Genomic DNA, 15137 nt, shown 5'->3' on the forward strand with positions numbered 1-15137 from the left:
TTCAAAAATTGAACACACCCAGGTTCAATAGTAGCTAGATCAGGAAACAAAACCTTCCCAGCACCCTAGAGGCTCCCTCATACCCCCTTCCACTTATAGATTTCTTTTTTTCTTTTTTTTTAAAAAAGACATTTATTCAGTGTCACGATCAGACTATTACATTTAGCAATCAACAGCATTGATGCAAAAAAAAAATCTACATTAAAACTCTTTGTTGGAATGCTTTACATTTTCCACAGAACAGAGACTAAAATAACCTGTTTTACAATTAGTTGCAAATACAGTCCACGAGTTTTTTGCCCATACACACGAGTATTTGTCTAAAACATGTCTTCTTTGTAGCAGCTAGGCCCTGCCACCACTGTGCTTGGCTGAGTTCACAAATCTGTTGTAACTTGTAGCTTCCCTGTCACTTCTCTGGCTCTCCTCTCCTGCTAAGCTTTGTTTCCTAATTAAAATCTTCTGCCACTGTCATAGCTACTGCTGCTACTGGAACCGCCATAGCCACCTTGATTTCGTGGTTTGGCAAATATTGGCCTCCACCACTATAGGGGCCAGAGCTTCTGCCTCCAAAGTTTCCTTTCTTCATGGGTCCAAAATTTGAAAACTAATTGTTGTAATTGCCAAAATCATTGTAGCTTCCACTATGTCCAAAGTTGCTTCCATCATTACCAAATCCGTTATAGCCATCCCCAATGCCACCATATCCACCACCAACAAGGCTGCCACCAAAGCCACCATGACCACTGAAGTTTCCTCCATGACCAAAGTTGTCATTCCCACCAAAACCACCTCCATGACCACCACCAAAATTTCCAGAACTGCTTTGATCTCTTTGGCTGGATGAAGCACTAGGCATCTCTTGCTTTGATAGGGCTTCTCTAATTTCACAGTTTTGGCCATTCACTGTATAGTATTTCTGAATGATAATCTTACCCACGGAGTCATGGTGATCAAAGGTTACAAAGGCAAAGCCCCTTTTCTTGCCACTGCCTCGGTCAGTCATGATTTCAGTCACTTCAATTTTTCCATACTGTTCTAAAAATGGTCTCTGCCTTCAGGAGGCTCAAGTCTAACCAGGGAGATGACATCCACTTCGTAAAACCTAGAGATATGAGTGCAGTCATCTCTTGAAGTGGCAGGAGTGCGGGGTGACTGAGAGGGACTTGGCCGGGTGGAACTTGAGCTGGAGGTGGGGGAGGATTTGGGTTGACAGAGGGCAGAGAGGAGGGCCATGCAGAGCAGGGGTGTGTTGTAGGAGAGGTGCCCCTGGAGCTCATTGGATGGGGATCTTAGAGGACAGGAGCTGTTTGTGTTCATTTTTGTATTGCCTGAACTTACACAGGGCCTGACACTTTGGGAGTATTCTATAAATGACTGTTGAATGGAATGATGGTTTGTAACCTGTTAACTTGTCCTGATGTGTTAGAAAGTGTGCAAAAGTGAAGCCCATTAGCAGAAAGAAAATCTTACTGAAAAATGATCCCATGTATGCATATAGCCTGGTGCGGCCACTGTACTTAGGCTGCTGAGTTCTGCATCAGTCCACACCGAGGCCACCGCAGGGGCCGGGAGCTCCTCCTCAGACCTCCCTCCGGGTGCCTCGGTCTCTTTACCCCCTGTTCTTTCAGGTCCTGCTCCCTGTCAATTCACTCCATCTGGTTTCCCCTCCATGCACTTGGGGTGGGTGTTGCAACCTGTGTCTCATCGGGGGGGCTTCGGGTCCCTCAGTTCCATTGATTAAAACATCCCCAAGACAAATGGACTTTCCTCTTGCTAACATGACAACTTCTTATAATGCATCTTGAGAACATTATCTGTGTCAAGAGTCTCTCTGATGTACAGAGGCCCTCCCTCCCCCAGGAAGGAGGTCAGAGGAAGTTAGGAGAAAACACCACCCTGCCTGGGTTACTTATTTCCCTATTCTACAGTGTACTTGGTAGACTTTCAAAAATATTTGTTGACTTTGTCCATGATCCACACAGCTCTCATATAGTCATTTATTCACACACACACATTCAGTGAGGCTTTGAGCACCTAGTGTGTGCCTGGTATTTGCTAGATGGGGGATGCTGAGATCAGGTGTGCTGCTGTCTCTGAGGAGCTCTCACTATACAGTGGCACCTAGGGTGACCGAATCCACCTGCTCCACTTTACAGACATGGAAATTAAAGTGCAGGGAAGTTATAAGATTAGTTCAATGTCACAAAGTCACTGGCCTCAAAGTTACCGGAATAAATCAAGTTTCCTGACTTCGTGGATTTTCTGTTAGTGTGCAGCCACCTGGCTGCTGCAGGTGCAGACATGTGAGCTCCAATAGGAGAGAGGACGCTCAGAGTGAAGTGGGAGCCCTGAGCACCCTGGATTAGCCAGGAGGACATGTCGGGTTCAGCTGTGACTGCACAAAGGACTATGGGGGACATTTGCATTGTCTTTTTCACTTTGAGCTTGAAATGACGAAATCTCAGCTCAGAAATGATCCCATGTATGCGTGGAACCTGGTGAGAAAACCAAGAGTGGGAGATTTTTCACAGGTGAGATGGGTCGGAGAAGCCTGTGCTGACATCTGTCACGGTGTTTCTCACTGAATGGTAATGGTCTGACTTTGAGTGGGTTTCATCCATAGCCTGGAGCTCTGTGAGGCAGGGACCGGGTGTGATTCACCTTTGTCTCTCCAGTGACAGTACACAGCAGGCTCCGATAAATATTTCTTACAAAATAAAACTGAATAAAAAGTAGACACCTGCACAGGTGTAGGATGACTGAGCAGCAGCAGAAGCAGGAAAAGTCAGCGTCCCCAGATCAGCTGACAGCAGGTTCAGCTTCTAGATGGGGGTGAGGTGCCAGAATGGGGATGGGGGTCCTGTGGCTCTGTTGCTCTGGGGAACACCCCTAGGATTCGGAGCGTCTGCTGTGGTTGCTGCACTTCACTCGTCCGTGGGAAAGGGACCGGAGGGCGTGGTACTTCACGTGACCCCACGTGGGAAACCACCAAGGGAATTTGGGATGGGTGGCACATATTTTTTTTTTACCCAATATTTGAAGGTGGGTTGTACAAAGAAGTGTTAGACTTATTTCAGCCTATGGAGGACACAGGACAAGGATTGGTGAGTGCGAATCACACATATTTTGGCTCAGGATGTGAAAGAACTGTCACAGTAAAGTAAGTTTCCTTGGGGAATTACCCGTTTACTGGCAGAATTCAGGCTGAGGCTGATGTTGTGGCCTGGCGCGGTGGCTCACGCCTGTAATCCCAGCATTTTGGAAGGCTGAGGCGGCGGATCATTTGAGGTCCGGAGTTCAAGACCAGCCTGGCCAACATGGTGAAACCCTGTCTCTACTAAAATTACAAAAATTAGCCAGGCATGGTGGAATGCGCCTGTAATCCAAGCTACTCGGGTGGCTGAGGCAGGAGAATCGCTTAAACCCAGGAGGCAGAAGTTGCAGTGAGTAGAGATCACGCCGAGATCACGCCAAGATCGCGCCACTGCACTCCAGCCTGGGGGACAGAACGAGACTCCGTCTCCAGAAAAAAAAAAAAAAAAGAGAAAAGAAAAGAAAAGACCCATTACAATGATTTTTAAGGTTACAAGGGCAGAACTTGGCTTGGAACCGCTTCTCACTGATCACATATTGTTATAAAAACTGTTTTTTGCAATGGGTCATTGCTCTGTGATGCAGGCTGAGCTCTCTCTGACAGTCACTTCCAGTCTTTGTGGGCGGTTATGGTTCTCTTACCTCATCTGTGACTTGGACTTCACCTCCTACATCCTGCCCGCTCCAGCCCCATCCCCTCCACGACTGGTGAGACCGCTAAGAGTTAAGTGCATTTACTGATGATGGTCACAAGGTGGCAGCACAGCCTTTCTGGTGTTTTCTAAATCCTCTACCTGGATGTGGGTGAGTCTAAGAGGCTGTTTTAAGAAAAGGTCACAAATGAGGCGGAGGTAAATGTTATTTTCCTTCTTTCTCCTGTAAGGTGACGGAGTTCGGATGACTGTGAAATCATTGCATTTTAGAACTGGAAGACACTTCAGAAAACTGCTTCACAATCTTTAATGTGCTCACAGATCCCCCAAAGATCTTGTTTAAATACAGATTCTGATCCTTCTGGTGGGGTCTGAGATTCTGCATTTCTAAGGAGCTTTTGGACATGTCGTTGCTGTTGGTTGGTGGGCCGCACTTTGAGTAGCAAGGGTTGAGGGTCATTTAGACATTAATTCTCACTGCACCTGATTATAGATGAAGAGAGACTGAACTGCACAGAAAGAATGTAACTTGCCTCACCCTGCCATGCCCTTACTGCATGACTTCTTGTATTTAAACCCACAGCTTTAGCCTCTCCGACTAGTTCTTGCTCCATGCATCACGTGGTCCTGTCACTGTTGTTGGCAGCATCTCTCTAGCTTAGGAATCCAGACTCCCCTTTTCACCACCTTCTTTGTTCTTGGCTCAAGGTTTCACTTTGGCTGCTTCTGCCCTCTCAAAACCTTCAGTGGCTTTTCTGTAATCAGATCAAGTTTGAACGTCTGTCTAGTGTTCATTTCTCTGCAACATATGATCCCCGTTTAGCAAGCTTACCTAACTTCCCTGTTTTAAAATGGTTTCTTTCTGCTTCAGCTCTCCCTGCTCCTTCCTGTTCCCTACACATAGCCTGTCCATGTCTCTCCGTGGTAGTGGTGGTGGCATGGGTTCCGGTGTTAGACTTACTGAGGTTCTAATCCCACATCCACCAACAACCTTGGCAAGTTACTTCCCCTTTCTGAGGATCAGTATCCTCCTTGTGAAATATCCCCATATCGTGTGTGAGAAGAGTAAATAAAATAACATCTGCAAACCCACTCTTATTCCTGGGACCCTCTTCAAAACTAGCATCTCCACTGGGGCCTGTGTGCATCTTTGTGCATCTAGAGTGGTGCAAAGTGTGCATCTTTGCATGCGTTGTGTATTTCTATCACATGATTCATAATTTCCTTCCCGTCAGTGGCAATTAGGAGCTCATCTCAGGCTTAGGATAGTAAAATTCTAAGGCATGTGTTTTCACTACAATAAAGGTCCCTCTGAGGTCTGAGGAGGAAATCGGCCAGGAGTCCTGGATGCTTTACTTAGGTTCCCTTGGCTTCTGTTTCTCTTTGTGTCTGCTTTCCTAAGCCTGAATCTTTCAGGGCCTAACCCAAATCCTTCCTGTTTTGTGAAATCTTCAACCATTTTTGACCCAGTTGATTCCACCCTTCTGTAACTTATTTCATCCATGTATTGGCATTTAATTATGTGCCAGCCCTCCCAGTGAGACCCCCATAGAGAGGCTGGAAGGGTACTGGCTGTGTGAGAATTGAAGGTTGAGTGAGTTCTTTTCTTACTACTCCCTGAGTGTTAGAGCTGCTTTCTTTTTTTTCTTTTTTTTTTTTTTTTTTTTGAGACAGGGTCTCACTCTATCGCCCAGGCTGGAATGCAGTGGCATGATCTTGGCTCACTGCAAACTCCGCCTCCCAGGTTCAAGTGAGTCTCCTGCCTCAGCCTCCCAAGTAGCTGGGATTACAGGTGCCTGCCACCATGCCCGGCTAATTTTTGTATTTTTAGCAGAGATGGGGTTTCACCATGTTGACCAGGCTGGTCTTGAACTCGTGACCTCAGATGATCCGCCTGCCTCAGCCTCCCAAAGTGCTGGGATTATAGGCGTCAGACACTGCACTTGACCCTGCCTTCTCTTTTTTTCCAGCTATTGCCAGCAGCAGTTCCTCCTGCACCAGCAGCACCAGACCATGGCAGGCATGTGAATACCTTAGGGATTGCTCTTGTCAGGGTCCTTCCTGCCTCTGGGTTTTGGTTACAGTGGCATTTTTTTGGCATGTTATCAGATGGCCCCTCTAAGGAGGGGACTGATGATATCTCCTTATAAAAACCTCAGGATGATAACTCTAAGGAAGTTAAGCACAGTATCCTCTTGCTTAAACAGCCGGGTGACAGGAGATGTGTACATTTTCCTATTTTATGCAATTTATAACAGTCTTTATTCTCTTACTTCAAAAGAAATTAAGGACAAAGGACCAAGTGGCGAGGACAGGGTTGTTTAGGGGAGGTCATGTATCTCCGATGTGGATTTTGTGAATTTTTCATTCAATTATACCCAGAAGTGTGCATCTTGGCATATGTGGTCATATATTTCCATGACATAATTCATAATTCCCTTCCCGTCAGCGGCAATCAGGAGTTCACGTCAGGCTTGTGATAGTAAAATTATATGGTGTGGGCCAGGCGCCCTGGCTCATGTCTGTAATCCCAGCACTTTGGGAGGCCGAGGCCCACCGATCATGAGGTCAGGAGATCGAGACCATCCTGGCTAACATGGTGAAACCCCGTCTCTACTAAAAATACAAAAAATTGGCCAGGCATGGTGGCAGGAGCCTGTAGTCCCAGCTACTCGGGAGGCTGAGGCAGGAGAATGGTGTGAACCCGGTAGGCGGAGCTTGCAGTGAGCCAAGATCGCACCACTGCACTCCAGCCTGGGCAACACAGAGAGACTCCGTGTCAAAAAAAAAAAAAAAAAATTATATGGTGTGTGCTTTCACTACAATACAGGTTTCTCTGAGGTCTGGAGAGAAAATAGTCCAGAAGGGCTGGACACTTTTCTTGGTGTCCTGCCTCTCTCTCTCTCTCTTTTTTCTTTTTTTTGAGACAGGGTCTTTCTCTGTCACCCAGGCTGGAGCACAGTGGCGCAGTCTTGGCTCACTGCAGCCTCAACCTCCTGGGTTTGAATGATCCTCCCACCCCAGCCTCCCAAGTAACTGGGACTACAGCCATGTACTACCATGCTTGGCCAATTTTTTTTTTTTTTTTTTTGTAAAGATGGGGTTTCACCATGTTGCCCAGGCTGGTCTTGAACATCTGAGCTCAAGTTATTTGCCTACCTTGACCTCCCAAAGTGCGGGGATTACAGGCATGAGCCACCGCACCTGGCCCTGCATTCTCTTTTTATTGGATAGCAGTCTACTCACCCATCATTTTCTCAGTTAGGAGATTTTTTTGCCCTCCTATTCCCCTATCATGGGTCCATGCCAAATATTGTGTCTGGAACTGGATGTTAGGCCCAAGGAATGGCTTCTTAGCTGATTTCCAGGATTCTAATCTTCATGGTGTAAGCTGTAGTTGCTGGTTAGAGTCACCTATATGGCATTTAAAACTTACCAGTGCCTGTGTGTTCCCCTAAGAGAATCTGATCTGATTGGTACATCATGTGGCCCAAGTATTGGTCACTTACAAATGCTTCCAAAGAAAATAGCCATTTTACAGTGGGGGAACTTTAGCCCAGTGCTCAAAGTTAATGTCTCCAGTAATCAGAGATACTGACATCTTAGAACATCCTAATATGATGGATGGAGAAGGTGCAGCATCACCTCTGTGGTGTTCTTGTCTAACGTGTACAACCTAAGTTTAATCATGAGTAAAAAATAAGAGCCCAAACTGAGGGTCATTCTACAAAATAACTCCAATACTCTTCAAAAATGTTAAGGTCATGAAGGCAAAAGAAATTCTGAGGAACTGTCCCAGTTTAAAGGAGACTGAGAGGATAAAAAATGAGATGCAATGTGTGATCTTGGATTGGATCCTGGTCTAGAAAGAGGACATTAGTGGGGAGATAGAGGAGATTTCAATAAGGTCTGCAGATTCATTCATTGTACAATGTCAGTGACTAATGTATTTATTTTATTTTTTAAATTTAAATTTAATTTAATTTATTTTTTGAGACAGAGTTTTGATCTTGTTGCCCAGGCTGGAGTGTAATGGCATGATCTCGGCTCATTGCAACCTCTGCCTCCCGGGTTCAAGTGATTCTCCTGCCTCAACCTCCCAAGTAGCTGGGATTATAGGCATGTGCCACCACACCCAGCTAATTTTGTATTTTTAGTAGACATGGGGTTTCTCCATGTTGGTCAGGCTGGTCTCGAACTCCCCACCTCAGGTGATCTTCCCACCTCGGCCTCCCAAAGTGCCGAGACTACAGACGTGTGCTACTGTGCCCGGCCCATCTTTTGATTTTAATGATTGCACTGTGGTTATCTAAAACAATATTTGGGGAAATTGAGTGAAAAGTATATGGGGACTCCATTTTTGGAACATTTTTGGAAGTGTGAAATTGTTTCAAAATGAAAAATTTAGAAAAAGAAAAAAGGTTGTAGATAATTCTGTTAAGTCATCAGAGTTCAGAACCGTGTCTCTAAATTATCTTGCCTAACACTGTTGTAACCAAGTACCCCTATTTTTCTAGAGGTGGCTTAATCTTTTTTATTGTTTTAACAGAAATAATGATTTCATTTCTCCTAACCCCACACAGTTACTGACCAATGGGTAGTGTCCTGATTTGGGTCAGGACCATCCTAGGAGCAAAAGCTGCTTGTAACATTGGCCCTGCTTGCAGGGATAGGTATATCCCTCTGGTGTGGAGCTTCCTGATACTATAACCTGTGTATAAAAATACAAGGCACGCTTTCCCAGAGACCGTCTAGACCTCACACCATAATGCTCCAACCAATATAATCTATAAGTCCGGGTACTCATAAATATTTCCAACTCCAGGTAGATTAGTTTCATTCTGATGCTCAATGACTATACCCCCTTTCAGCAAAAAGTACTCAGAACAAATATGGCACCCAGATCCCATAAAGATAAAAATAAAGCTTGGCAGTGGAAAATGGTAACTGAGTACCCCCATTTTTCTAGAGGTGGTTTAATTATTTTTTTCCTCCCTCTGTCTGCTGTCTCATTTCCCTGGCTACCCATTTCCTACTTAGCCCTTCAGAAATGCATATATAACCTTCCACCTCCCCCATCACCAGACATTCCCTACAGGGCAAGTTCCTCTAGCTATGTGCTCCATGATGAATCTCTCAAGAGTTGACAGTCCATTAGTGGACCAGAGAATACCTGCCATGGAACTTTCACCTCCAGAGGGTTGCCTCAGAGCTTCCATCCTGGGTCACCTCAGAACTTACACCCACTAGGGGGACATGTCAGAAGCATGCCCACTTGGCCATTTTTACAACTTACTTCTGTCCAGGAAGGCACCATCTCAACTGCCCGGTAGATAACTGCCCAGTAGCAGGGGAACGCTTGTTCTTGCTCATTTTATCCTTTACCTTCTAAAAATGCCTGCTTTCTGCTCCAAAGGTGGAGCAGCACATTTAAAGGCAGAATGCTTTGTGCTCCTTCCTCCAAGCTAGCTTTAGAATAAATTCACTTTTTTTTTTTGTATCGGACCTCACTCATGTTGATGGGACTCTACATGCAGCATGCGACTAACCTGGTTTTCGTTACACTGGTTTTTGGTTACACTGTCAGAGTAATCTTCCTGGAAATGCTATTTGTCATGTTACTGAGCTTCTCAAAGCTTTCCAGTGACTCCTATCATCCATAGGATGAAGTTCCAATTCCTTAGGCTGCCATTCAAAGGCCCCATAACACAGCCCCAGTCTACTCCCTTGGTCTGTGTAGAAAGACTTGATCCCCATTTTATGTTTTCATGTCTGAACTTATTCTAATTCTTTCACTCCTTCCCACAATACCTTCAACTGTCTTCTCAGCCTCCCGAGCTGTTCTTTGTCCTAAGGCTTATTTCGGACCCTGGCTCTTCATTGAGGACTGTATGGTTCTTTTTGTTAGAAGCAGTTATTCTGTCTTTCTTTCAATTCATATAGGCTCAATCGCTCTGCAGTGAAACATGACCTTTAGATTCAGAAATATGTGAGTCGGAATCCTGGTTCCACCTTTGACCAATTCTGAGGTAAAGGACAAGTTAATTGATGTCTTGGGATAGGGGGATAATAGCGCCTACTTAAAGCGTCATTGGGGGCATTAGATAAGGTGGAAATATAAAGGTTCCAGCATGTAGCAGGTTCCTTCCCCATCACTTTTGTAGCTCAGTGCTCCCCAAAGCTACTGTGGGTTGTGCAGAGGCTCTTATCAACATTTTCTGGAGAGCCTTTAAAAAATATTTGTTCCTGGTTATCATTAAAATGAGAGACACTCTTGAACTGAATTGAATGCTTGGGGCTTTAAGGAGTTCAACTGAGATTTTTTTTCCCCTGGAAAACAACTCAGTAAATACATGATCTGTGGACAGAGGAATGTAACCCAATAGGGGAGAAGGAAGGGTCAGTGGGTTTCTAAATAGGAAAAAGCTGTGATGCCTTCCACACCCATCCCTTTGACCTCAGCGGAACAGCATCGAGGAAGTATGGCCCTTTTTTTTTTTTGAGATGGAGTCTCGCTCTGTCGCCTAGGCTGGAGTGCAGTGGCGTGATCTTGGCTCATGCAAGCTCCGCCTCTCGGGTTCACGCCATTCTCCTGCCTCAGCCTGTCGAGTAGCTGGGACTACAGGCACCCGCCACCATGCCTGGCTAATTTTTTGTATTTTTAATAGAGATGGGGTTTCACCGTGTTAGCCAGGATGGTCTTGATCTCCTGACCTCGTGATCCACCCGCCTTGGCCTCCCAAAGTGCTGAGATTACAGATGTGAGCCACCGCACCCAGCCCCTTGACTCTTAAAATTCTGTAAAGGAAAGTAAAAATCTCAGGACTGTCAAACTCATTACACCAAAGGGATAGTTCAGTCTGGAGGCTGAGTCATGTGACTCCACCATCTTTTCCCCAGATGATCAACTGTTATTACACAACCTGTGTCAAAGCATTGTACATTAGCCAAACCCCCACAGGAAGGCAAAAAGACCTCGGACATCTCTGGGTGACTATCCTCACAGATTGTTCTTTACTGGCATTGGAACTTTTCAAGATGTATATCCTCCATAAAACAAAGACAAAGCGGCCGGATGCGGTGGCTCATGCCTGTAATCCCAGCACTTTGGGAGGCTGAGACGGGCGTATCACGAGGTCAGAAGATCGAGACCATCCTGGCTAACGTGGTGAAACCCTGTCTCTACTAAAAAAATACAAAAAAATTAGCTGGGCATAGTCGTGGGCGCCTGTAGTCCCAGCTACTCGGAAGGCTGAGGCAGGAGAATGGCGTGAACCTGGGAGACGGAGCTTGCAGTGAGCCGAGATCGCAGCACTGCACTCCAGCCTGGGCGACTGAGCGAGACTCTGTCTCAAAACAAAGAACAAAAACCAAAAAAAAAAACAACAACAAGGACAAAGCAATTGTAACGATAGGTGTGCAAGCTAAATCTAGCTTCTAAAACTAAAGCCTGTTAGATTTCACAATGATAGTGCTTATATTTCCAAGTACAGAAGAAAGACTAGATGAGACCAATTATTCTTCCCTCTACTTGTCTCTTCCTATCTCCCTTCTCCACTTTAAGCAGATGTATAAGTATCAGGCCTCCTGAAAATCTCTTCAAAGATGAGACAAGCTATGGAGCGTTTTTATGACTTATGTTTTTCCAGGGCGTGCCCTCAAGCTCTGGTTTAATAAATGGACTCAGACACTTGCCCCAGTCACTCATTTTGGTTAACATTTTGGTGACCATGAAGGAACCCTCTGAGTGGAGCTAATTAGCCCTTTAGGCCTGCAGCGATACTCCTGTTTATGCTTGGTACCAACTATCAAGCTTTAGCTTTGAGATTTTGTGACTTTCTGAGGATCAGATGCTACTCCGTCTTGAGGTCCCTGCTCTCCCCAGTTGATTGTTTGAGATCTGAGTTTTGTTTTGCCATGAAACTCCTTTACTCTTGGAGCTTTGCTCACTTCCCATAAGGAAGGTGAGTTTTCTTCTCCTGTGCCAATGGAGAGCAGCCTTCAGCTCGGTCCCCTCCCAGGTAAGGAGCTGGGTTGGGGTTTTGTTTTAGCATTTGATAGCTGCAGGTTAAGGTTTATTGCTAGTTGACTCTAACCTTTCTCTCTCTTTTTTTCTTTTTTTTTTTTTGAGATGGAGTCTCACTCTGTGGCCCAGGTTGGAGTACAGTGGCATGATCTCGGCTCACTGCAACCTCTGCCTCCCGGGCTCATGCCATTCTCCTGCCTCAGCCTCCCGGGTAGCTGGGACTACAGGCGCCCGCCACCACGCCCGGCTAATTTTTTGCATTTTTAGTAGAGACGGAGTTTCACCGTGTTAGCCAGGATGCTCTCGATCTCCTCACCTTGTGATCCGCCCGCCTCGGCCTCCCAAAGTGCTGGGATTACAGGCGTGAGCCACTGCGCCCGGCCGGCTCTAACCTCTCTTTATGCTTAGAGTTTTCAACAGTACGTAATTTGTGCAATCACTTGTTGTGTTTTTTATTTTTGTCATTCTTCCTTTGGATTTGACCAACTGTTGACCCTGCATAGTGTCCAAAACACCTTCCAACTTGGTCAAATCCAGCAGAAGCTCTACATATGGTGAACCGTCCTCAAAATTGTCTAAAACCCCTGCAACTGCAGAACACCAAGTTAAACCTCTAGAAACATGTGTCAGCTGAAGGAAATAAGATGTTTAACCCAAAATATATTTTTTGACCTATTTTGAGATGTCTGTCGGAGGGCCAGCAAGCAGAAGTGGCCCTGCAAAGCTGTCTTTCATGAGATAATTGGCATCTGTAGAGAATCCCTATTAATACAGGCAGCCTTTCTCTTGTCTGGATCCAGGAAAAATGAACTGAGCCTGATACCTTAAAGATCTGAAATAAATATTTACCATCTACTCTTTCTGGGAGCTGCTACCTGTGAAGTTTCATCTACATAACAAGACCATCTTTGTTAGCTGAGCCTTCTCCTTTCTCCCTCCCGTAACCTGTCTTGCTACTAAAACCCGATGTACAACCATAACCTGTTTTTGGCCATGACGGAATCCAGGAAGATGATCAGCTAGCAAAAGGGTAAGAATTTATTTCCAGTGAGGCTCCTGGCTTCTCTTTCTCTGTGCAATCTGGTCAAGCAGACAATAAAAATCACCATTTCCTCTGGAAAATTTTGGTTAATCCGAGAAGATTTGTGTAGGACTAGCCTTGATGTAGTGACTCCGCTGTACTTTTTGGTACATTTTTGTGTATCAAAACTAACGTTTTCAAAATTTTCTTCCGTTTTTCTGACTTGGAATCATTAGAAATTAAAACAGTGCTTTTTCCTAAAGCCCTGCAACCTGAAGCTAGACAATTTAAGTAAACTTCTGGAGAAAACACGGCATTATATATCAACAACCTTCATGCTTGCTGATGTGTGGACTACTGAAAAGGCTCAGTTGTACACCTGATTCAGACTACAATCCAGAGGAATCTGCCACTGGAATTTGAAGATGCTTCAGAGACTCTAAAAAAAGAAAACAAACAAAAAAAAACTAGCCTATAGTCTGCTCCACATATTACAAGTGAGCCAACATATAACTGAAAGGGTTAGAGTGATGATTGCCTAAAGAATTGCTTTAGTTGGAGAGGCAGCTGTGTAGCTTGAATAGGGTTCCAGGATTACTTTCCCTTTGTTTTTGACTTTGGTCTTTTTCTAATGAACTTCATGCCCTTCTCTATGGAACACAATGTCCTAAGAATGAACCTTCCTAGTGATGTAGGATCAGACGAAACATACAGCCAAAATCTCATTTTGAAGAACAGGTGCAGTGGCTTATGCCTGTAATCCTTGAACTTTGGGATGCCAAGGCGGGTTGACTACTTGAGCTCAGGAGTTCAAGACCAACTTGGGCAACAGGGTGAAACCTCGTCTCCACAAAAAAATACAATAACAACAACCAAAAAAAATGTAGCCAGGTGTGGTGGCATGTGCCTGTAGTCACAGCTACTTGGGAGGCTGAGGTGGGAGGATCGCTTGAGCCTTGGAAGTGGAGTTTGCAGTGAGCTGAGATTGTGCCACTGCACTCCAGCTCAGCTACCTGGGTGACAGAGAAAGACTCTGTCTCAAAAAAAAAAAAAAGGGAGGGGGGTAAATGTAAAGGGGAAAAAAATCTCAGAACCCCCAAACTCTTTATGCCAAAGGGAAGTTCAACCTGGAGACTGAGTCATGCAACACCATGATCATTTCCTAAAATGAATAGCTATTACTACACGACCTTGTGTCAAGGCATTGTACATTAGTCAGACCTCCATGGGAAGGTGAAAAGGCCTCAGGCATCTCTGGATAACTGCCCTCACAAATTGTTCTTTGATGACCTCAAAACCTTTTTATTTTTTATTTTTTTGAGATGGAGTCTCGCTCTGTTGCCCAGGCTGGAGTGCAGTGGTGTGGTCTCGGCTCACTGCAAGCTCTGCCTCCCAGGTTCACGCCATTCTCCTGCCTCAGCCTCCTGAGTAGCTGGGACTACAGGCCCCTGCCACCATGCCCGGCTATTTTTCCTTTTTTTTGTATTTTTAGTAGAGATGGGGTTTCCCATGTTAGCCAGGATGGTCTCGATCTCCTGACCTTGTGATCTGCATGCCTCAGCCTCCCAAAGTGCTGAGATTATAGGCGTGAGCCAGCACGCCCAGCTTCAAAACCTTTTAAGATGTATATTCTCCCATAAAACAAGAACATGTCGATTGTAACTTTAGTTCTGCAATCTAAGTCTAGTTCCTAAGAATAAAGCCTGTTATATTTCAGACTGATAATACTTATCTTTCCAGGTACAGAACAAAGGCAAGATTAATCATTCTTCTGCCTACCCCACCTCTTCCTATCTGCCTTCCCCACTTTAAGGAAATGTATAAACACCTGGCCTCGGCCGGGTGCAGTGGCTCATGCTTGTAATCCCAGCACTTTGGGAGGCCAAAGTGGGTGGATCACTTGAGGTGAGGAGTTCGAGACCAGCCTGACCAACGTGGTGAAACCCTGTTTCTACTAAAAATACAAAAATTAGCCAGGTGTTGTGGCACATGCCTGTAATCCCAGCTACTTGGGGGGCTGAGGCAGGAGAATTGCTTGAACCTGGGAGTTGGAGCTTGCAGTGAGCCGAGATCATGCCACTGCACTCCAGCCTAAGAGACAGAGTGAGACTCCATCTCAAAAAAAAAAAACCAAACAAAAAAAAACCTGGTCTCCTGAAAACCACTTCAGAGAGAATGCAAGCCACAGAGGTTTTCTAGGACTCATGTTTTCCCAGGGCGTGCCCTCAAGCTCTGGCTTAATAAACCTCAGTTGATTCAGACCCTTGCCTCAGTCACTCATTTTGATTAATTACCATGAGTCCCACACAGGTCTTCACGAATCCACTTTCTGCCCAGGTGA

The 15137-nt window shown here is 45.3% G+C and overlaps 1 pseudogene; it reads right to left on the reverse strand.

Moving 5' to 3' along the window:
- Positions 1 to 266: 266 nt before the first annotated feature.
- On the reverse strand, positions 267 to 1033 carry LOC129466792 (heterogeneous nuclear ribonucleoprotein A1-like; annotated as a pseudogene).
- Between the last annotated feature and the right edge of the window lie 14104 nt (positions 1034 to 15137).

Source organism: Symphalangus syndactylus, chromosome 17 (assembly GCF_028878055.3).
Source record: "Symphalangus syndactylus isolate Jambi chromosome 17, NHGRI_mSymSyn1-v2.1_pri, whole genome shotgun sequence".
NCBI classification, from domain to species: domain Eukaryota; kingdom Metazoa; phylum Chordata; class Mammalia; order Primates; family Hylobatidae; genus Symphalangus; species Symphalangus syndactylus.